This window comes from Rhinolophus sinicus, linkage group LG01, assembly GCF_036562045.2.
Source record: "Rhinolophus sinicus isolate RSC01 linkage group LG01, ASM3656204v1, whole genome shotgun sequence".
NCBI lineage: Eukaryota > Metazoa > Chordata > Mammalia > Chiroptera > Rhinolophidae > Rhinolophus > Rhinolophus sinicus.
This window is the reverse complement of record NC_133751.1, coordinates 203,037,419-203,060,466: the sequence shown is the minus strand read 5'-3', so window position 1 is coordinate 203,060,466 and position 23,048 is coordinate 203,037,419. Positions and strand designations below refer to the sequence as shown.

General features: G+C 40.8%; 1 protein-coding gene across 3 annotated transcripts in view; it reads right to left on the bottom strand.

Moving 5' to 3' along the window:
• The window catches only part of DIS3L2 (DIS3 like 3'-5' exoribonuclease 2), a 296,388-nt gene that overhangs the window by 198,462 nt on the left and 74,878 nt on the right, over positions 1 to 23,048 (bottom strand). The gene's annotated exons all lie outside the window — the stretch shown is intronic.

The following is a 23,048-nucleotide window of genomic DNA, read 5'->3' as shown; positions in this document are numbered from 1 at the left end:
AGCAGATTTGTCTTTTTCATTTTTCTTTCCTAAGGAAAAACTGCACATTCAGAAGCTCACAACGTTGGACACTCACCATGCAGCCTGAAAAAGGATCTTTATTTTCCAGATGCTCAGACTCCCTTCTAGAGATGATCAACCCAGCTATGCCAGGGTGGCACTCAGCTCTTCAAGATGCCCAGGATTAACGCCACGTCTACTCCTCACTTTTCTCATATACACTCTCACGCCCTCTCCCCTGAAGGCCCTGAATACCGGAAGTGCCATGCTACTTCACAAGGGTGCATGACATGGGATCAGTAAGTATGCTGGGTAATGATACAGGAATTCAACATAGTACGTCACTACATTCCCAATGAAACCACAAAAATATAAGATGAAGCGGAAAAACAAAAGTTCAGTGTGAACAAGAGTTTACAAAATGTTCTCATGAAAAATATATATCCTTAATTCTCCGTTTTGAGGCCTGATATCAGTACAGAAAGCACACAATCGATGAACATTTACACTGGCAATAAGAAGGAAGCATTTACACAATAGACAAATATTTTTAATTAAAAAACAAAGAAGGAAGCAAACAGAAGAATCCAGATATGAATCCATTTAATGAGTTTATCACACGACAGTCATGTGACAATACTCTGATCTCTAAAGGCACTATATTAAAATATACCAGTGTTGTTTAGTGACTGAACATAAGTGACCCTCTACATTAGCAAAAAACACAGGTTTTGTGGGTTCTAGATGTTACTTACAGCATAACATCCTTTCAAGAATCTATTTCTGGATGAGAAATCTATATGCAATTTAAACATAATTAAAACGTGATCGTGTGTGTGTGTGTGTGTGTGTGTGTGTGTGTGAGAGAGAGAGAGAGAGAGAGAGAGAGAGAGAGAGAGAGAGAGATGAATTTGATCACTATTGGTAGTGACCATTTCATTCTTTCAAACAAATGCTGGAAGGCCACGCTCGTGCCAGGCACCCTCATGAGGCCTGCCTACTAGTGGGGACACAGATGGTGAACAATTTATTCATTCAACAAGTCATTACAGAGTACCTATCATGGAGCCATGCACTGCTCTTGGTGGGAAGGATACAGCAGTATACACAACCAAAAAGTCGTAAGTGCTAGTAAGAAAACATCTAGTACGAAAATACTGGTTATGAGCGAGTGAGGCTAGTTTACCAGTAGGGTGGTTAGGGTGTGTCTCCTGGATTAAGCGACATTTGAGCAGAGACCTGAAGGAAGTGCGTGAGCTCCTCTAAAGCAGCTTCTCTATGTGTTTGTAGGATTTAAGAGGCCTAATATTTTTCTGAGTTTAGCCTCGAGGTTTCAAAATAGATGCCTGCCTTCAACGAACCAGATTAACGTTCAAATTAGATCACACAAACATCATGCTTAATGAAAGTTCTTCATCTTACACAAGGCAGAAAAAGTTATTAAATCTTTCCCAGAATATTTTAATGCCATAGATTCCAATTAATATAACCATCCCCAGATAATATTATAATATCCACCCAGAAAATCAAAGTAAAATATTACAAATATATTCACAATCAGAAAATAGACTAAGAATATATTCCCAAAATTTAAAAAAAAAAATCACTTCATGAAAATCTAGTAACAGAAAAACTTGTAAATGATAGTTAATTTTTCTGAGCAAAATTGTGCCTTTTAATAAACTTTTTTTAAAAAGTTGAAAACTTGAGTCCCAATTTGTGAATATATTTAATGAAATTTTCTATCAACTCTTGCCATGTTTTGACTCTTGTCAGATTCATTCGTTTGTTCATTCATTTGTTATTTCTATGAGAACTTTAAAACAAACAAGACTCCTTTTCTGTGACAGTAAAAAAAGAAAAGTTCAACCGGCTAGAACAGAAATCTCTCTAAAAAGATTCCTTTCCTAGATGAGAACCTACCAGCAAAGCAAGCCACAGCCAGATCTTTAATTCATATACAATTATAAAACCAGGTCTCCTCTGTGCACTTCTGCCTTACCACAGAAGTCCTGGTTTCATACCTGACCCAAAGTACATCATTCAAATAACAGAGAATTTACTGCCGAGTTAGAAAAGAAAAAGATTTGACATCACTCAAATCAGCAAACCTATTCAAGTTCCTTAAATGTGCCCGGCCAATTCATGAATGAACATCTAGGAAGGTCTGCCCCGACCAACGGTCCTCGAAGAATTAGCACAATCTCGGGCACTGTCTAAACAGCCCACACAGGCGGGGTTGGGGGGGGGGGGGGAACCACACACACCACACACCCTGTTTCTAAAGCATGGGAGCTACAACACAATCACTGGTCTGTTGTTTGTTCCACATCACCCCCACGCATAGTTTATCTCAGACAGAGGATAGTTGGGGCAGAGGTAAAAGAAAACGACGGAAATGCTGGATGGAGTTAGACTAGCAGGTAAAATGTAGTCTTCTGGAAAGATGGGAAGCAAAGGGGTCCAGTTTTTATTACGTATTTATCTCTGCCACTAATGGTTTCACAAAGGAATTGGTTCCCACAGGCTATACAGAAAATATTACAAGGGGAACCAGAATTCTGACTTTATAAAATTTGAAGTCTTAACTATCCCACAATGAAAGGTAGTCTCTCTCTCTCTCTCTCTCATACAAGAATTCCGTAATCACAATGATTCTGCCTACTTACTTTAGCTCACACATACAAAGTTCAAGAATGTCAGTGGGAAGAGGAGATCAGTGGAAAGCAATAACCAGAGTACAGCAAGCTTTGTTGTACAGCACATTTTAAAACCAACCCAGTTCTGACTTTATGATAAGCTCCAGGGTTTAGATTAGCTATACTCAAGACTTCGTGTTTCGAGCACTAAATTCACTTCTGAGTTACTAAATCAAAAAATGCTATAAGGTAGCAGGAATTAACGAATCAATCAAGTCATTCGAAACTATGTAATTAAAATACAAGTTAATACGTTGCATTTTAAAAGTATTTTCATTCTGTTATCCCAGTACACACAAGAATAGAACAAATGTTTTGGGGGGGAAAGATCATCATAAGATCACAGGGTGCAAACGGCACCCTAAAACAACTCCATATTGCACATTGGTTAAGAGTGAGGATTGTGGAGCTCCTTAGACAAACGGATAATTCAAGTCTGGGACAGGAAATAGACAAGGCTGTCCTGGGACATCCTGTCATACCAGGAAAACAAGGAAGCTATTAAAGGCTAACACGATCTTGATCTTGTCTAAAGGACTCAGGAAAGGTCATGAAAAGGCTCCCTCTCTGGTTAACCTTAGAAAATTCTAAGCATTATCCTACCTGTCCTATACAAACTGCATCTCAAGTTAACCAAATAGTTGAAGAGATGAAGTGCTTCTTTATAGAAGCGTTTTAGCTCATTAAGAAGGAAGGAAAGATGTTCAATACCACCATTTTGCCATCCCTATAGAAATAATGGATTCAGGATACAATCATCAATGGTTACTAACATCAATGTCATAACCTGATGGAGATGGACTTTTATAACAGGTGGAATGGCAATGCCTGCACCCACTGATCAATATAAATACTCATTATCTTAAAAAAAGAAAGAATCAAAGTGCTTCCTCATGCTCTATAATAGGAAATATGTACAGCCATCTATGAAGTACTTTTGCCCCAAAAGTTGAACTTGAATCTGACACGACAACGGGAACAGCGTAACACATTAAACAACACTGGGGAGAGGATCCTTTTACACTTACTCCCTCGGTGATTTCATCCAGTCTAATGGGTTTAAATCTCTATATGCTATTAATTCCTCAAATTAAATGCCTATTCTTGACCTTTCCCTTGAATTCCACACTCGTATCCAATTCCCTACTAGACATCTTCATTTGGATGTCAGCTGGCACCTCAAACAGGAGAACCCTTGGTCCTCACCAGAACACATTCCTCTCCCAGCATTCCCTCTCTCAGCTGATGGCACCTAACTGTGGCATCTCCCTGGCTCTCCCTCTCTCACCCACATCCAATCCATCAGAAGAGTCCATTGGCCCTTCTTCTTGCCATTTCCACTGTTACTACACAAATCCAGGAACCTTTATCTCCTTGCTGAACTACCGCCAATAACTGGTCTCCTGGTTTCTACTTTAGACCAAAGCAGCGAGAGCAATCCTTTTAAAACATAAATCTGATCGTGTTATTCTCCCAATGGCTTCCCAACATCCTTCTACTGCCATGCCACAGGGCCTGTCAAACCTGGCCGACATATACCCATTTTTCCATTCTCATTTTCTACAACTCCTTCCTTTGCAAATCATACTCTAATCCTAGAGCTCTTGCTACTCCTAGAATACTAAACCCTTCCATTTGAGGTTTTCACATTTGCTATTCCCTCTATCTGGAAAACTATCTGCCCAGCTAGTCGCAGGGCTCAGTCTTCATTTTGCTCTGGTCTCGGCTCAAACAACCTCCTCTCAGAGAGGCCTTCCCTGGTCACATTAATTCAAAGAGCCCCACCTCACTGTCCTTACTCTATCCTCTTACCCTGCTTTACTTTTCATCACTGTACTTATCACTACCTGCGAATAAATTACATACTTATTTACCTTCTGTCTCCCAAATAGAATTTAGGTTTCATGAGCACAGAGGCTATTTTATTCACTGCTGAATTCTGAGAGTCGAGAACAGTAGTTAGTAGCCACTCAAATACATATTGAATGAATGAATGAATGAATTAATTAATTAATTAATTAATGTAGTAATTAACTAGAAAATGACTTATTCAGAGTCGATCTCCCCTAATAAACTGTAAACTCCATGAACTGACCATGGTTAGGCCTGGCACAGTGTGTACTCTAGTCTCCTTTGAATAAAGAAAGAACCAGAGAGGGCACACTGCATCCAATACTTCCACACATTGGTCTACCCATCTCTCAAGATCTCGTCCAAATGGCTTAGATTTTCTATTATCCAGAATCCACCAGTCTCCCCAGTTCCTTCCCTTTCTGCCCCCCGACCTTCACCATCACCACCACCTGCCTCAGACAAAGTAAATTATCCCTTTTCTAAAATCTCAAAGCAATTTATCTATACCTCTTCAATGGTACTTCTCAATTTCTTCACTATATCAGTATTATCTATGTATATGATTTACTTCATCTGTTAAGACTATATGCTCACTAATTATACCTTATACACCTTCGTATATTCTACAGCAACTTGCAAAATCAATCTAAGTGCTTAATATCTGATGACATTCATCTGATAAACAGATGGATACAGGGTAGAACAATGAAGAAAGGAATATAAAAGGCTATCAGCACGCAAGAGAGCTTTCAGAACAGTTTCCACATGTAAGGAGAACATGTGCGTTAGAAACTAGTAGCCCAATTTTCTTTGGATATGTATGTAAAGCAAGAGGCCTTGTGTGAGAGTGACCTTGAAAAAGTTGAAAAGTCTAGGTCAGTGGTTGTCTGCTTTGAAGTTTAGCAGATCCTCTGAGAATCAGATGAAAGCTGAAAAATGGATCTCTACAAACAGACAGAAAATACTCTGCCAGAAAGTACAAGTAACGAGAGTAAAGGGCTGGTGCTGAAGGCGTCCAGTTCAGGTTGGTGGATATTCTGGAGAGCTCTGGGCTCAGAGAAGAGGAGGAGGGCCTGAGAAGAAAGGATGGATTACTGACCTGGTTAACTGGGGACTTTAAAAGTCCCTCTGGTGGCCTCCACAGGCCTGAGACAGTGAGGCAGCTGACGGCACTTAGTATTCCGAGTGCACGCTGCACCCAGGAGTATTTCTCCTTTGGAGATTTAGTCTAGTCTCTGGTGGATGGGACAGAAATGGTGAGGGAGGGAATCAAACCGCTGGGTCATACAGAACTTTCACACGCTCAATCTTGTTCCGTGAACAGGGTAGGATGGCATCACATAAACCCTGCTAATAAAAATAAACAGTGAAAAGATAGGCAGATAGCAACTGGGGAGAAGTGATAGGAAATAAACGTGTCATTTGCAGCTACTAAAAATGCTCAAGAAAATAGCACACTACAACACTTTATTTTAATGTCCTTGTACCCTCCTTCCCCAAACACAAATGCATGCGTACATGTTCACACACACACACACTTTCTCTGACACACCCTACAGTCAGTTTTCCGAGACCAGATCCCTAATCGACCTACTGTCTGTCTCCTTTTGGAAGGGACAATAGGCAATGGAGTGGTGTGGCAGTGGGATGGGAGGAAAAGGTGACCCCCTGCTCCTTCAGGCTGCAATCCTTGTGCTCTGGGGGATAGAGAGCAATAAGCTGGCCTGTCAGTAGCACCCGGGAGGAACCCTGAAAACAATTAGGGATGAAACTCAGCGGAGGCTAGGAGAAGCTCACCACTGAAAGGAACAGGGAGGAGGCCTAAGTTCAGAATTTTGAGTTCAGAGACCCAAGAGGGGGAGCCAGACAGGGTGGGTATAGCATGACTTCCGTGCTTTAAAAGGAACACAAGCCCTGTGTTAGCAAACGGATGGCAAAATGGCTCGTAGAATCCCCCTCCTTCGAAGACAAGAACGTTTGTTGAGTCAGAGACAGTATGCAATCATGTGAGTGGAAAATGACTACGATGGTTATTTACAAGGCTGGCAGGATTTGAGAAAATATATAGGGAGATGCATTTTAAACATACACAAAAAGCACTGCCATAAAAGAAAATAATGATAAATTCAACTCCATTAAATTAAAAGTTTCCTTTTATCCTAAGATAACGTAAAAGAAATTTAAAAGATAAGCCATAGAAGTGCTCATCTCCAGAATACACAAAGAACTCCTACAGACTAATGGAAGCCAACCCTACAGAGAAATGGAGAAAAGGCTTACAGGCATTTCACCAAGTGGAAGTGACAAATAGCCAATAAAGATGGAACGTTGCTCAGCCTCATTACTCATCAGAGAAACGGAAATTAAAACCACAATGAGCTATCACTACTAACCCACAAATAGGCAAATCTAAAAATCCTGACAGTAGCAAATGTTAGCAAGATCATACAGCAACACACTGCTGGACTGGATGGAAACTGACCCAGCCCTCTGCAATAAGGGGCAGTGAAGTAGAAACAGACCATCTCAACACCTGCCCTGGCTACTCCACGATATGCCTGCGTCCCCTAGGATTTGACAGGTGAACACAGGAAAAGAAGACTAAGATGGGAAAAGACATACATGCAAAAGGCATTTCCACTTGGCGAAATGCCTGTAGGAGTTAAGAAAATGCAAATTTTCCTTCACGAAAGGCAAGTAATAATGAAAATGTACAGTAAGTGAGAAAGTCAGATGAAGAGGTGGACGGACACGAAGAGCCCAGAAGGCCCATGTAGTGAGTCTGGGCTTTACTGTAAAGTGTGAAGTAGAGAAAAGTAGTTGAGAGCAGGAACTCCAGTCAATACAACTGAATCTGTGTCATGGCTCTGATGCTTACTAGCTAATCCACTTTGGGAAAGTTATTTAATCTCTGTGAATCTCAGTTTCATTATCTTTAAAATGGGGCCAAGAGTATCCAATATTATAAGATTATTCTGGGAACTGAGATAATAGACGAAAAGCTCTTAGCACAGGTGCCTGCGACATGGTAGGAACTTAGTAAGTGAATTTGTATTGTGGGAATCAAATTTAGTCTTTAGACCCAGGCAGTTCAAGGACCATCCAGGTGGCAGCTGGAAATGTTAGGTCTGAAAATGGGAAGCGCGTACCGGGGAACAGAAATCTAGATTAGAGAATTAACGACAAGGCGTTGGCAGTTCAGCAAAGGTATCCCAGGGCCAAGTGTGAACTGAAAAGAGCATCTGAGAATAGAGCCCTGAGAAAGACTCAGATAAAGGGGGTTCAACAAGGAAGAGGATCTAGTGAAGTAGAGGGGCTTTAACCACAACTATGAATATGTTAATCATAATAAACACGAAGGCTTTTATTATCACTCTTCATATTCATACTGTATAACCTTCCCTGTGCTTTTGCACATTCACGGTGTGATCCGCACAGTGACCTTGGGTGGTACAGAGAAGAATAATTATTACCATCTCCCGCAGGAAAACACCAGTTCAGACACGTCCCAGTCCCACAGCAGCTAAATGGCAGAGCTGTGACATACACACTCTATGGTGCTAAGTCTAGTGCTCGTCGTCCTGGACACTCTTGTGGGAGATTTCCTGCAAACAGATTCAGAGCGAGCTTTGCACAAACAGCTTGCTCCACTAATACCCACTGCACGGAATACCTCTGCGTCTTTTGTCTGCCTGGCAAATACTCAAAATTCAGGATCCTGCTCTCCTGTGAATGCTTCTCTAACCCCCTCACTTAAGAAATGTTCTGTTTGCTTCCTTTGTTCCACTGCTAATTCCTTTACTATCCTTTCATTATATGGTTTCTTGATCAGGCTGTATTCCACTGATTTGCTTGCACGTCTCTCTTGGACAGCAAACCATGTCACATTCATTTTTTCTGTTCCCCAGAGGCTCGCAAAATGTTGGCATATAAAACATGCTCAGGAAATACTGGTTTCCTTTTTTCTTCTGAAGAGAATGACATGGATTTCAATCAGCTGTAAAAGAAGCATTTTTTAAAAACTACGAGAACTAAAGTAACTACCGAGCAGCAAGAGCCAGCTCAATTCAGAAGCCTGACCACACGACGCCGCTCGCTGCCCGTTAGCATTCTGCGTCTGGCAGCCAGGAAGGAATCACCAGTTATTCTATCACAGTTGAAACTTATCACTGTAAGAAGTAAATGTAAATACAAATGCAAATGAATAAAATTGGAAGCCATTTAAATAAATGCATTTTTCTAAAATAATTCTAGACCTTTCTATACACATTATAACTCCAGTTTCAATATAAACTCAAAATCACGATCAAGTTCACCGTTCCCCAACCTGAAAACAACAGTTTTGGCAAGAAAAGTCACAAGTGCCTAGATAAAGAAAAGAAAGCCTAGATCTGAGCACAATTTCCAGGGACATTTCCTGATTCCCCCAGAGTTGAGAAGTACCCATCTGTCCATCCTTAGAAAGGGGGGAGAAAAATGTCTATACTGAGCTGTAACTTAGATCAACTGCAAACAGCACCTCAACCTCACAGGAATAAAAAATCTGGCCACTTCAAAAACTGTTTGATATTGATTAGATCTTCTTCCCCTTCCTTTAAAAATTAATGTAATATATTTCAAAACTGGACAGCAACAGAAAGAGTCCCTGTAACCAAACAATTCCAATGGAATCCTAAATAAAAACGCCAAGTAACATTTCCATCATGCACGGCTTACCCAAACTCCAAGCATGAAACGTTTCATAGTTTCCCCACTTACTGATACAGAAAAGCCCTTCCTTGAACACAAAAGCCATCTTTGAAGAGTGCTGTTTAAAATCTTATAAAAAGAGCAAGTCTATATTAGAACTGGAAAATTCTGTTCTACCAAATAAATTATGTTGCATTCCCCAGGGATGGGGGTTGCTATCAACTTGGCAGCTTTTCCAGAAGATCTGCATACACCTAGGTCCACAGGTACTCTGCGCTGTAAGGGCCGTTTGAACCGTGTCGGCTGAGGCCTGCACAGAGGAGATACGCGGTGCCTGCCCACCCACTATCTGAACCTCTGATTCCGAGCTAACGCAAGTCCACGTCCACCTAGCTGCTGCTTCTCGTTTCTTGGCTCTTCTGACCAGGCTTAAGTGACAGCACTTACTTGCCACACATGTTTTAACAAACTTCCAAATCCCTTAATGGCACACTTGGGACAAAGTATAATACAGTGTTCAGGAAATAACTTGGAGCCAAGAAAAGCAATTGATATTTCCACAGGGAGTTCCTGACAAGGCTTGCCAATAGCTTCTTTCATTATATAAAATATGGCCATGGACATACCATTTTAAAGACACATTACAGACGTCCTTAAAAGCATATCCGTTATTGGGAATTTTGTTTGCTTAAGGTAGTTCATCCAAGAGTACCTTTTATTTAGTTAATAAGAACAGAATTTCCATTCTGGTTACTCAGGCCAAAAAATCCTGTTATCCTTATAGATCAATCAATCAATCTCTCTCTCTCTCTCTCTCTCTCACACACACACACACACACACACACACACACACACACACACACCATCACATTCGTCAGCCCATCCTATCTCTCCACCTTCATGGCCTCCGGTCACCAGCGCGGTTCAGGCTCCATCATCTCTCACCTGGAAATACCAAGAGCCTCGTAACGGGTCTTCTACTCTTGCCCCCTTTCAGGCTATTCCCAACACAGCAGCCAGAGTGAGCCTATGAAATATAAGCCACGTCATGTCAATGCCCTCGATCTTCCATGGCTTCCCACCGCCATCAGAGCTCAAACCCCAATATTAACCGATGCACAGGCCCCAGCCCCACCTGATCCGCACCCCAACCCCACGCGCCCTCTGGCCTCATCTCCAGCTGCTCCCCACCTCAGCCTCTGCTACTCCTTGAACACATGGGCCCTATTTGCTCTCCCCTGCCATCTCCACAAGGATAGCTCCCTCACTTCCTTCACTTCTTATTCAAAGTCACCTTCTCAGTGAGGCCTTCTTGGGTTACCCTATTTAAAATCTCAGTCACGTGCCCAAAATTCATCTCTCTCTTCCTTATTTTCTTTATTTTTCCTTCTCAGTATTTATCACTATTGAGCATGCTACACCTGGCATTTTATTTACATTATTATGCTTTTCCCAGTGAAACAAGGCAGGGACATTTTTGCCTGCCTCTTCACTGTTCTATTCCCAGCACTTAATAGAGTTCCTAACACAATGTCTTCTAGACAATTCCATCTTAATGAGCTACTATCACCTTAAACTCAAAGCATCAAAACCCCTCTAGTCCTTCCTCTCAAAGCACCTCCCTTTCCTCGTCTCTTTCTTTTCAACACCAACTCTTTCTTTTCAACTGCTGAACACACGGCTTTACCAAACCCTTCACTTTCCTTTTTACAAGTGCTTTTCAATCTCCATAAATTCCCTGCTATCCTCAATGCCACCATCCTACAAATTTCTAGAAAGAAAAAAACTGATTAAATTACCTTCTTACTCAAAAATTTTCCATGGATTTCAGAAACTAACTCTCTGTTCCTTGCCTTACCATTCAAAGACCTTGACCTTCTCGAAGTCCACTGACCTTTCTGCCCATTTGAAGCTTACCTGCCAATCCCTTCCATTATAACCCATTCAGGCCCACCATGAACTCTTTCCGGGCTTCGATCACACCAACTCAAGAATAGGTTTCTAACAACTTCCAACAGCAGAATCTGTCTCCCTCTTTCTATTTTCCGTGACTGCCATAAGGAAAACTGTATGTATAACTCCCTTTATAAATGGTCCCATTTTGTTTTAACTATTTTAAGAAAAAGAAGGGAAAAGGGCTCTTGCAGAAATGATCTGTATCTGTCGAGGAGCCCAGGCTGGGTTGCAGGAGAACAATAGTGTGGAAATGAGTCATCAGGCCTTCGGATCCCTGGACATCGCTCCGAAGAGAGCACATCGTTCCGAAGAGTGAAACAGAATTATGGGTGTCCTGTCACATGTGCCCTTCTTCCCTCCTCCTCTGCATGGCCTCCACAAGCAACCAACTAGCCATAACCTAATTCTGGTCCCACCAAGTCTCTGTACCCAGTCACCAAGCAGAGGAAGAAGTAAGTATGCATCTCCTGAGAGGAAACCCGGGTCACAAGACATAGCAGAATCCAGCTAGAGCACTGCCAGTAGCAAGGTGGACAGTTGGATGCCAAAAACGAGCAGAGAGGTAGGGAAGAGAATCTGGCAGAATATAACACCAAGTTCTGAAGCTCAGAAATAGTTTGTAAAAAGGCAGACAAGAAGCTGGATAGAAACAAATCTAGGCAAGCAAACCCTAAGGAAGCATCCGTGAGAGAGAAGAACGTCCACCAACAGAGTTCTTGGGAGGAATAGATTTAACTACTCAGATTTAGTTGAGAGTGTGTACGCGTGCACACATAACTTTGCACATGGTGGTTGCTTTTCTTTGAACCTTACGTCGGTGTATTTTAACTTAAGTCTATAAAGCGCTATGTAGTAATGACTGTTTTAGCTGCAAGAGACAGAATAACCAACTTGAATTGGCTTTTTTAAAGTAACTCATTGGCTTACATAATTGAGTCAATCTGATCAGATTGAGAGGCTCATCTGATATTTATAGGAGTGTGAGAGAATGAGACTGTGTGTGTGTGTGTGTGTGTGTGTGTGTGTGTGTGTGTGTGTGGAGAGAGAGACAGAGACAGAGAGAGAGACGGAGAGATGGAGAGAGAGAGAGAGAGAGAAAGAGAGAGAGGGAGAGAGAGAACTCAGATTTCCTCAGTTTTAGCTCCTTTGCCAGGGCAGCCTTTCTCCTCGGTGTCAAGAAGAATTCCAGTAGCTCCAGAATTACACCTCATCCTCTTAGAGACCCCAGTGGGAAAACAGAGAAACTCTTGCCCAGGCGCCCTGCAAAAAACGTCCCAGGATTACTTTGCTGGGTTGACCTGGGTCGCGTGCCCATTCCTGGGTCAATCACCACAGCAGGGAGGTGGACTAGACTCACACTCCCCGGATCTGCGGGATGTAGCCACTGTTTCAATCCTGGTAAAGAACAAAGTCGAAGCCTCCCCAGAAATTCTCGAACTACCGTTGTTTCCCCGAAAATACGACCTAGCAGGACAATCAGCTCTAATGCATCTTTTGGAGCAAAAATTAATATAAGACCCAGTATTATATTATTTTATATTATATTATATTATACCCGGTCTTATATTATATAAGACCCGGTCTTATTTTACTACAAGTATTATATTAATTTTTGCTCCAAAAGATGCATTAGAGCTGACTGTCCATCTAGGTCTTATTTTCGGGGAAACATGGTAGTGTTCTTTTTAGACAAGTCTCCGTATTTTTATTAATAGTAGAAGCCTACTAATATCATTTCCAACTGTTTCCCTGAACCAAAGATGATTCCTCTTTAAGAATCACACTAATTTTTTTGGTACAAAAATCAAAGCAGGGATGTAACATCATATAGGAAAGAAAATAACCTAAAAAATTTAAATAGCATTCAAACAAAGATGATCTGTATTTAACGTTTCTACACGTGTAGAGACATAGCAGCCGTACCTGACCTCCTATTCCTTTACATCTTATTAACCTCCTGCAAAATGGATTTCACATCCTTGAAGCACAATGCAATATCCTGGACCTCACTGAAAAGTCCGTTCAATTTGCAGACCACTTCAGAAAACCAGGCAGTATACAATGAGAAAGTTTCCGGAGGAGGAAGACTCAGGCCACTCTCGCGAGGGCCACCTCCCTCGCGAGGCATGTTCAGTGTAGCCACGTCACTATTAACAGCTTAACCACAATTATCTGCAAAGTCGGCAACACGTGAACTACCACCCTCATGTGTAGATAAGAAAACCCCAAACCACATTTCTTTGATTAGTGGTTGCTGGCACACTATACACTTTGTACCTACTGCTAGATTTCTGAGATAGACCTAAGGTACGGCCAACTCTAAAAAATCTACTTGTATCTGCAACCATCCTTTCCTTCTTCCCACCTGAAGTCAGACAGAGGGATCTAGCTTCGAACGCTGTCTCGCTGGAGGGCTTTGTTCACTGGGTAATACCTTCTCACCACCTCCCCCATTTCACTGCTCCCTTTCTTTCTACGATAAAAACTTCTCATATCAGCAGACAGATATTCTCTATCCTTTCCCATCTTTGAAAACACGCTCAGAAAACTGGAGTAGCTATATTATTATCAGACTACTTCAGGGGAAAAAAGATATAATGGGTCAACTTCAGGGGAAAAAAGATATAATGGGTCAAACAGGAACATTTTACGTTAATAAAACTCAATGCATGAGTAAGCTATAATGATTGTAAACATACATACACCTAATAAAAAAGCTTCAAGCAAAAACTGACAAAAGGGAAAAACAAAAAAATCTCTAACCATATTTTAACAATATTTAATCATATTTTAACAATAAGTAATTTAATCATACTTTAACAGTAAGTAATAAAACAACTAGACAAAAAACTGATAAGGACACAGAAGATCTGAACAACACAAATGCGTCTCATAGGATTTTCATCCATATCATATAAAGAAGTCTTCCAATTCATTAATACGAAGACAAACCAATTAACACGTTGAGTACAGATCACAAGACTCTTCGTTTTTTCCTGAGCCATGCATTAAGGACGGATAACGAGAATTCTCGTTTTTACTGTTGACTCTTTTTACTTTGCACATTTTATTGAATTATTTGTGTTTCGTTAATAACAAAGGAAGCTGCTTTCTGCAGTATCACACCAGGAGGGATTACTAACATCATAGGTGAGTAAATCCTAAAAAATTCCATAGAAAAATAATAAATGACATAGAAGCATTTACGCTTTAAAGAGAAGAGTGCATTTTAAAGTAGTTTCTTTTAAAAACCTGCCGGAACAGAGGGGTATGAGGGATTTAAACCCCGCCGTACGCAATGTGTTAAAATGGGTAAAAGATTTGCACAGACACTTCAGAAAAGACTATATACTCATATATGAATGACCAATAAGCACACATGCAAAAAAAATGGTCAGAATCATTTTATCATCAGGGAAATGTAAAACGAAAGATAACAAATGACAACAACAAAAAGTAAATATTACTATATACTCATCTGAATGGTTAAAATTATAATACTATGTCCTGGTGAGGATGCGGAGAAACTGAATTTCTTATACATTTTTAATGGGAATGAAAAATGGTGCACTACTTTAGAAAACAGCTTCATGGTTTCTTAGAAAGATAAACATAATGCTTACTATATGACACAGCAGTTCCATTTCTAGATATTTAACCAAGAGAAATAAAAACGTGTCCATAACAAACACATGCACTGCAACGCTCACAGCAATTTTATTCTTAATGGTTAAAAACTGGAAATAACCCAAATATCCTTCAACGGATGGATGGGTCAACAAACTCTGGGACGTGCCTTCCGTGGAGCACTATTCAACAACACTGAGCAACATGGATGAATCTTAAATGATCATGCTAACAGAGAAAGGCCAGACTCAAACTGACTCCATTTATATAACATTCAGGAAAAGGCAAATCCATAGGGACATGAACAGATCAGTATTTGGCAGAGGTTGTGGGGTAAGGGAAAATGTTAACTAAAAAGGGACACAATAATGATAATGTCAACTACAATTTTATATATATATATATATAAATACACACACACATATATATATATATATATATATATATATATATATATATATATATTTACAAGAAGCGGAGTACAGCATTAGGAATAGAGACAGTGGAAATGTAATGGCTGTGTGCGATGTCAGAGGGGTAGTGGATGGGGGGAGGAGGTTTGACATTGTGTGAGGGATATAAATGATAAATGTCTAACTATTACATTGTTTTGTGCACCTGAAACTAATAAAACTTTAAAATAAATAAATAAATAAAAATAAAAAGGGACATGAGGGAATTTGGGATGTGATAGAACTATTTTCTATCTTGACTGTGGTTGTGGTTACACAATAGCCAAAGCAATCCTAAGCAAAAAGAACAATGCTGGAGGTATCACACTCCCTGACCTCAGCTTGTACTACAGGGCAACAATAATCAAAACAGCATGGTATTGGCAGAAACACAGACACATAGACCAATGGAATAGAATCAAGAACCCAGAAATAAACCCACATAAATATGGACAGATAATTTTTGACAAACAAGCTAAAAACACACAATGGAGAAAAGACAGCCTCTACAATAAATGGTGCTGGGAGAATTGGAAAGCCACATGCAAAAGAATGAAACTAGACTGCTATCTGTCACGATGTACCAAAATTAATTCAAAATGGATCAAAGACCTAAGCATAAGACCTGAAACAATAAACTGCATAGAAGAAAACATAGGTACTAAACTTATGGACCTTGGGTTCAAAGAGCATTTTCTGAATTTGACCTCAAAGACAAGGGAAGAAAAGCTAAAATCAATGGGACTATAACAAATTAAAAAGCTTCTGCACAGCAAAAGAAACCACTGACAAAATAAAGAGGCAACCAACCGAATGGGAGAAGATTTTTGCAAACAACGCCTCCAATAAGGGGCTAATATCCAAAATATATAAGGAACTCACACAACTCAACAACAAAAAAAACAAACAATCCAATTAAAAAATGAGCAGAGGACCTGAATAGACATTTCTCCAAAGAGGACATATAAATGGCAAATAGTCATATGAAAAAATGCTCAACATCACTAATCATCAGAGAAATGCAAATAAAAACCAAAATGAGATATCACCTCACACCAGTTAGAATGGCTATCATCAACAAGACAAATAGTAACAAGTGTTGGAGAGGCTGTGGAGAAAAAGGAACCCTCATACACTGTTGGTGGGAATGCAGACTGGTGCAGTCGCTATGGAAGGCAGTGTGGAGGTTCCTCAAAAAATTAAGAATAGAATTACCATATGATGTAGCAATCCCTCTCCTGGGTATCTACCCAAAAAATCTGAAAACATTTATCCATAAAGATATATGTGCTCCAATGTTCATTGCAGCTTTATTTATGGTGGCCAAGACATGGAAACAACCAAAGTGTCCTTCAATAGATGAATGGATAAAGAAGTTGTCGTATATATACACAATGGAATACTATTCTGCCATAAGAAAAGATGAAATAGGACCATTTGTGACCACATGGATGGATCTTAAGATTATAATGCTAAGCGAAGTAAGTCAGACAAAAATATTAGAGAACCATATGATTTAACTGATATGTGGTATATAAAACTGAAAACAACAAAAGAACAAGACAAACAAATGAAGAAACAAAAACTCACAGACATAGACAATAGTTTAGTTGTTACCAGAGGGTAAGGGGGGGTCGGGGGTTGTAGAAGAGGGTAAATGGGGTCAAATATATGGTGATGGAAGGAGAATTGACTTTGGGTGGTAAACACACGATGTGATTTATAGATGATGTAATACAGAATTGTACACCTGAAATCTATGTAACTTGACTGTCACCCCAATAAACTTTAATTTAAAACAGAAGAAAAAGAAAGAAAATTCATAGAACTCGATGCTAAAAAGGGTGAATTTTACTATATGTAAATATGTGAACCAAATAAGTCTCTTTTGTACCCAAGCCAAACAAGCTCAGCATCAATATACAGGGGAAAGCAACAGTCAGCTAAAATATCAAAAGTATGGGCCCAAGTCATCAAATGAAGATACCATTTTTCATTCTGACAAAATTTAAAATCCAATAAACATTTATTAAAATCTCATTATGTACAAGTCGTCTATTAGGCATTAAATAACTCCTCTTAACAGTGACGTGACACAATAGTTAACAAAACACTTTCAAAATTACCATCACTAGTATTGCCCTGCTGGCACCTGGAAATAAGTAGGACCACAAAGCACATTCCCAGATATCTTCAAGCAGAAGTAAACATCTAAGTAATGAAAGGAATGATTGCTTCGGCCTGAGATGACCAAAGAAGCACTTGTGAAAGATGTTGGTAACAGCAGAGGTCAAGAGGATGGATATTTATGAAAAAGATGATATGAAAAAAGTCTAGGAAGTAGGCATGTTTGAAGAACAACAAGTAGATAGGTGTGGTTAGAGCTGAAAGCTTCTGAACACACACACGTACACATACACACGCACGTATACGCACACGTATACACACATGCACGCACGCACACGCACACGTATATACACACACACGCACATGCACGCCACAAAGGAAAACTTGAGTTCTTCCAAACCAAAGAGAGCCCTGAATGTCAAACACATATATCTTAAAATGCACACACAGTTTGTTTCTTGTTTCTCAACTTCATGCTTAACAGAAAGATAGCCATTAAGACAGACGTCAAGATAGAAATAATGTAAACTTTAAAACAAGTAGAGCTGAGGTTCTTGTACATCAAGTGTCACTGATCCACAGGCTACATAGGGTGCCACACAGAAAGCTAGAACTGCCAACTTTCAAAGGACTCACAATCAAAGATAACATGGTACACGGTGAGGAGCCAGGAGAGTGAGGAGGCAGGAGCCCAGAGGGATTGGAACCTGAGCGAGAAGGCTGAGCTCGTGCAGCAGCAGGCCAGCAGTGCCAGCAGTGCCAGCAGTGCCCGCAGTGCCCGCGGTGCCCGCGGACTGGTAACACACAGGAGTGAGCGAGGAAGCAAATCCAGCAGGACAATAGGAGCGGCTTCTCACTATTAGAGAAGGGAGTGAAGTGCAGAGTGGAAAGGGAGAAACTATAATGAACCCAGAGGTGTGGCACTGGGATTGGAGCTATCCGTGTGAACCACAGTATTCAATATAGACAGACAGATGGCGGACAGACAGACAAGACAGACTGGATAGACAGACAGATGGATAGGAGTACATACACACCCATATACTTCTAGCTCTAGTCACTGGCAGGGCTTGGGAACATTTGGATTTCTCCACCAAAAGGAACCAGGGCTTCTTAGAAAACAGCTGAGTCCAGACTAGCACAGGGAAAACACAAGGTGAGGGCGGAACATCTCCAAAAAGTAAAGAAGTGTTCAAAGAATGATGAGCCACAGAAGCCACCATGGCCAAATCTGGGGCAACTGGAACAAAAGAATGATAGTAAGTTACTCCTCGGGGAAGTTACACGGCTCTTTCCTAAGGAGAATCTCTGTACTGAACACACCCACGTCTCAGGCACTGTGAACTCACACTCGTGCTGGATGGCGCGGCCAGTCCCCTCCTCCCTCTCTGTCGTCACTATCACTTCCACACCTGAGATTCCAGGCTTGAGCTTCTAGTGGGGCACGACAGCATGAGTGCCTCTCCCTAGATGGGGCACCTAACACTAGACCAGGAAACACTGGGGAAGTGACCTCCCAGGAGAGATGGTGCCAGGGAGCAAACGCCTCGCTCTCTGAAGCCAACGCGGGCTTTCTTCGCCGCCCAGAGGTGGAGCCCCCGCAGGTGAACAAGACGGCTCTGAAAATCTAAAGCAAATTTCCTAAAATCTTCAAATAAACATTGATTTTAAAACCATATTTGTCTCAGGAAGTTGTTTTCTTTAACAGCAGAAACTAAAGGTTTTTTGTCGTTGTTCTTGTTTTTACCTTCTTTGGCCCTAAGTGTGGTACAGCATCATTACCTTAGAGAATGGGGTGGGGGAGTGGTGGGGGGAAGGCATGGTTTTCACTAATGAGGAAGTTCCTCTCCTACCACGGAGACCGTATTTCTGAACAAGTGTATGAGTGTAACCCAGTATCATTTCCAACTCGTATTTCACATAAAGTCACATCTCATTTCAAACCCACAAGACCTCAGATGTCCCCTGTGAGCTCTACATGCACTTCCATGGCTCGGAAGCTGACACAAGAGGAAGCTACTGTGACCTCTGAGACGAGGCTGGCTGCCACATATAAAATAAAATCATCCCTGGAGGTAATCTGCTTATGCGATTTCACTTTGAAGAAGACATAGAAAAGAACAAAAAGGAAACCTGCCCACAAGCTGCAAAGTGCAGGACAATTGTATGTGCATGCATGCTCACAACAGTACAAAAGCCAGGAGCCTATCTATACTGTGGTTGTTCTTTTCAAGCTAAGACCTGCCCAAAGCTTTGGGGAGAAAGTTACATTAACAGAAGCTCGCCAGCTTCACTGAGTAAGTTCCCAGTCACCTAAGAAACACGTCTGTCTGTGCTTTCCCGGTAGCACTCTCTTCCTTGTTTGCAGACAGCTAAGACCAGGGACCAAACAGAAAGCTATTTTCAACAAATGGGGCCCAAAGGAATCTCTTTGGGGTAACACAGTCACTGCACAGCCCCAAATACTGCTTTCAAAACCAGCTGGCAAAATCTAGTCTTAGAAGAGTTATTTCAAAGTCATCTAGATTTGGGTCTCATGCTGAGTTTGGTGGTGCTATTATTTTTTACATTTTTGTCAATGGGGAGTCTTCTGACGGTAAACTTTTTTAAAAGAAACAATTTTCTAAAAGCACAAAGCTAGAAATACAATTTTCATATTGTTTTATTTGAATCATTTTTAAAGCTGTCATCTTTACCCTACTTTGATAGAAGCATAAACTGGTTCTGCCATACAACCTCACAGTTTACACCACTGCAAACATATTCTGAAAATTATCTCGGGCAGAGATGATTGTATACAAAGTATCAGCCAAGAACAATTTTTTACAACTGCCTTCTAAGCCCTACAAAATTGCATTTTATAGTGGAAACACTGACAGAAGCATTACCCTTGAAGCACTGTTTTAATATTTTTCGTTTTTCCAAAATACAATACTATGATTTCAGGATGAGTGATGTAAAAATGGAAAAGTCATAAGTTATAAAGCTATTTTAAAAACTAGGCACGAATAACAATGTGGTTTATGGATCAAACATATTTACGTGCACCTACCTGCCATAACTGTTACGTTTACTTTTGCAAATGTTTTCTTAAACTGTATTTCAATCTGTAGAAGCCTGACCCCAAGGAGTCTTTGTGACCAATGACTGACTTCACCCTGGCTTTAACCCATTCACTCACACAGAAAGAGTCCAGTGTCTGTTTCCACACTCGGGAAAAGTAAAGGCATCATCCAATTTCATATTAATTCACAGAGGAAGCAGGCTATAAACCAACATGAGCCTTAGGGAACAGTAGGAAGCCATTTCTGGGAAGTCGGTACCCCAAAGAAGGAAAAGCTGTGAAAAGGACATCCCCGTGCAGAGCAGAAAGGCAGGCACAGTAGACATTTGTGGCTGAATGAATTTCTCTCCCGTCACGTCAACTCCCTCTATATTCAATATCAGCTCATTAGCTGTAGTTAGAACCAGAGAAAGTTACCCACTCTCATACCCTCCATCTTGACCCAAACTGCATCTACAGCGTAACAACCAAACAACAGGCACTGCTCTGGATTCCAGATGATTGGTTATATGAGGAAATGACACAGAACTGAGCCTCCAGAACTAAGGAACTGACTTTGCTGTTCAGCACTTCATTTGAAGCATGCCCAGTTTCGTCATCTTTAAAATAAGGAAGGTAGACAGGGAAATCATTACATCTCCACCTTCAAGACTCTATGACACTCAGAGTGAAAACACTGGGGGGAAATGTGCCTTGTCAATAAGAGACCAAGGACAGAAGGTGAGCTAGGATGGAAGGATGGAAAGAGATATTTAAATTAATTTTATGACCAAATCTGCTTGTGTTCAACTTGACGACTAAAATTTCAACGTAATTTCATGATTGTATTTGTGTACTAGTCAAAGGTAATGCAGAGAAATGCTATTCTTTCTTGTTTTAAAGTGAACACTTTTGTTCAGTATAATTCATTTTATTTATATATAGAAAAGCACACAAATCATAAATGTACAATATGATGAATTTTTACAAGGTACACATACCCATGTAACCACCACCGAGATGAAGAAACACAGTACTACTAAAGCTTATTAGTTTTCTAAGCTGCGTAAAAACTTATCACACACTTAGCAGCTTCAAACAAGATACAGTTACTACCCTAGGTTTCTGTGGCTCAGATGTCCTGGCACCGTGTAGCTGGGTCCTGTGCTGAGGATCTCAAGGCTGCCACCAAGGTGCCCACTGGGGCTGTTGTCTCCTCTGTGGTATAAGGACCCGGGTCCTCGTAAGGCTTGTCACTGTTAGCTAAATTCATTTCATTGTGACTACAGGACTCACGGCAGCTTGCTTCTGTGAGGCGTTCTGGAAAGCATCTCCGTCGGACCTCTAGACCGAACGAGATCAGTCCCACATGCGAACTTCCCTTTGGGGTAAGTCAACTGATCTGGGACTTGAATAACAACTGCAAAGTCCCTTTATCTTTGCAAAATAATGTAACTTACTCCTGAGCGTAATATCCCATCATATTCACAGGTCCCACTCACATTTAAGGGGAGAGGAGTATATGTGGTGTGTATATCAGAGAAGGGGACTCTTGGGGGCCATCTTACAATTTTGCCTACCAGAACCCACACCCTGGAAACTGCTGTCTTGCCTGTTCAGTTACTGGCCCTTCAAGGATAAACATCCTGAAAAAACCCCCGTTTTGCATGCTTTTGAGAAGAATCATACGGTAAATCTTTTTTTGTTTGGCTTTTTTGGCTCAAAGTTTGCGAGATGCACTCTAATTGTTGCCCACAGCTGTAGTTCAACCACTCTGGCTGCTGTATTATAATACTGTATGCACGTACTACAATGTGCTCAACCAACCGATGAAGATTTGGGCGGTTTCCAGTTGGGGCGATTTTATATAATGGTGCTTGAAGAAGATTCCTGAACATGTTTTTTGGTGCACAAATGTACCCATTTCTATTGGGCACATATCTAGAAAAAAATGGAACTTCTGGATCATAGGATACCTGCAACTTTAGCAGATGATGCCAAGCAGTTTTCCAAAGTGGCCAGGAGACCTACATTCCACTAGCAGTGAGTGAAAGTCCCTCAGCTCACCAACTGCTGCACCACAGCTCACCAACTCAGGCTGGCTGTCCTTTTCATAGTGCCTCGGGTAGACTGGGAAGTGGTGGTGCTGCATTACGGTTTTGACTTGCATTTCCCTGATAATTGATGAAGTTGAGCATCTTTTCATACATGTATTGGCCATTTGGAGATCCTTTTTTCGTAAAAGTCCTGTTTAAGTCTTCTGCCCATTTTTCTATTTGTATTTTTCTCAATGATTTGTGGGAATTCCTCATAAATGATGAGTCCTTTGTTGGATAGATGTGTTGCACATGTCTTCTCCCACTGTGTAGGTTGATATTAACTTTCCTTATGGTGTTTTTGACGAACAGTGTTCTTTAATGTCCTCCAATTTATTATTTTTTTTCCCTTTATGGTTAGTGTTTTTTGTGTTTAAGAAATCTTTGCTGCCCCTAAGGACAAAAAGATACACTCCCTGTTTTCTTTTAAAGCTTTATGGTTTCACCTTTCCCACTTGGATCTGTAACCGATCTAGAACTGATTTTTATGTACGGTGCGAGGTAA